A 2,500-nucleotide genomic window follows, 5' to 3' on the forward strand; every position below is an offset into this window, starting at 1 on the left:
CTCTATTTTTTTGGGGACCCCCCAATTTCTCATCAGTTCCCCCACCCCCCAACAAGTTTTGTGAACGCTCCCTAATACACTATTTTATTTCATTGAGTCCTTTCAGGAGAAACACATGGACCCAACAAATTGACCTGCTCCAAACTGAATGGCTTCATAGCTTAGTTGGTAGAGCATTGCACCAGCATCCCAGAAGTCATGGGTTCAAATCCCGTTTTAGCCACCTGAATTCTTCAGGTGTCTAGAAGAGACAAATTCGTAAATTGTCCAGATACAGTGTAATTGTGAGTATCACTTCCTTAATTGTTTACTTCCAATAAATCTTGAGTACCGGTATTCGCCTTAGACATCTTCTTTGAACTACGTCAATCTTATTTTCATCACAGTGTTTTATATTAATTAAATTAATCTTGAGTTCCAGGTTTCATATGCATCTACTCTATGAGTGCTGATTTGTCTTAGGTCTTATATAGGCTAATTTTCTTTGTTTCATCGACTGACGCTGCACTCCAGATCGTTTTCAACCTCTTTAATGCCCACTGGCTTTGATTACTGTTTTGGAGATGCCATCAGTACCACCACCTCCTTTGGAAACTGTGCACTGTAGCTCCCAATTACACAAATTGACCACAATCCTCTACTCGCTCTCCATCCACTTTCACGGAATCATTGTTCCAAGAATTTATGCATTAGTCTCTATCTGTCTGAATATGTAACTTTGTTGCTGATCTTCATGTATCCTTAATTATTTTACAAGCAAACGGACGTAAAGATAGCAGAGTAACAATAACTCTCAAAAAAGAAATGACAGTTCAATTTACAAAACATGTTTCGACATACTCATGTCATCTTCAGTTGCAAATGAGCTTTTCAACGGTTGTACATTTGAATTTATGTTAAGGTATGTTGCAAAATTACGTGTGCACAATTTGAATATGAAGTGTGAAATGCGCAGAAAACAAAAATAGCGCACATAGCAATAAAATAAAGACAAAAGAGCAACGTAATTAAAAAGAAAGAGACAAATCTAAATGCCTCAACTGCTGATTAAGGATGGGATTTTCCCACTTAATGTGCAATGCCTCTTTGATCTTAATTTGGAATTTTGAGGCGGCAGAATCTAAGATTGTGAAACATTCTGTGTTACAAGAGTCATGACAGGCCCTAGATGACTGTAGGTGTCTGTAAACATGTGAAGACTTGTCCGACAAGAGATGCTCACGAGCACGTGTACGTAGGTGGCGAGTGGTCTCGCCAATGTAGCTAGCATTACAGCCAGCACACGAGAATTTATAAACGACACGCGACCGTACACCTTGCGGTACTGAATCTTTCACGCTGAACATGTTTCTAAGTTTAAATGTACTAAAGACCAACTTAATATCTAAATCAGCTTTGCAATAATGTTTGAGTAGTTGTCTTAACTTGGTCTAGGCGATTTCAGAAAACCGGCCAACATAAGGGAGTTTATAGAAGTGCGTGGGTCTAGTCAGAACATTACTAGACAGAGTACATAAGATCAACAATTCCTGGGTTGGTTTTCATCTGGACGTCAAGAAGCTTATTTTCTTACTACGGAAAAATTGTTTTCCGTCGTGGGTCATCGACAAGATTATTCACAGGTATCTTTCTAAGAAAATGAATCCTTCTCTGACTGGGCGGGACGCCTCATCCAACTCCGGGAAAACTTCAGAACATTACTGAGACAAATCTGCTGATTTAGATATTAAGTTGGTCTTTAGTACATTTAAACTTAGAAACATGTTCAGCGTGAAAGATTCAGTACCGCAAGGTCTACGTTCGCGTGTCGTTTATAAATTCTCGTGTGCTGGCTTTAATGCCAGCTACATTGGCGAGACCACTCGCCACCTACGTACACGTGCTCGTGAGCATCTGTTGTCGGACAAGTCTTGTTTACAGACACGTTTACAGACACCTGCAGTCATCTAGGGCCTGTCATGACTCTTGTAACACAGAATGTTTCACGATCTTAGATTCTGCCGCCTCAAAATTCCAAATTAAGATCAAAGAGGCATTGCACATTAAGTGGGAAAATCCCATCCTTAATCATCAGTTGAGGCATTTAGATTTGTCTCTTTCTTTTTAATTACGTTGCTCTTTTGTCTTTTATTTTATTGCTATGTGCGCTATTTTTGTTTTCTGCGCATTTCACACTTCATATTCAAATTGTACACACGTAATTTTGCAACATACCTTAACATAAATTCAAATGTACAACCGTTGAAAAGCTCATTTGCAACTGAAGATGACATGAGTATGTCGAAACATGTTTTGTAAATTGAAAACTCTCGTTTCTTTACAAGCAAAGCATGGAATAATAATTATGGTAATTGTGAAGAAGAGCTGGCAAGATTTCCGCACAGGTCCCTACTTCATTATGTATACACTCCTTTGATTCAAGAAAACAATAGCGATAACAATAGACGTCCTTTGGGACTGTGGCGCTTTGTTTTGTCTTCTTAGAGGTTTATTTTCTAAG

This window comes from Montipora foliosa, chromosome 6 (genome assembly GCF_036669935.1).
Source record: "Montipora foliosa isolate CH-2021 chromosome 6, ASM3666993v2, whole genome shotgun sequence".
Taxonomy (NCBI): domain Eukaryota; kingdom Metazoa; phylum Cnidaria; class Anthozoa; order Scleractinia; family Acroporidae; genus Montipora; species Montipora foliosa.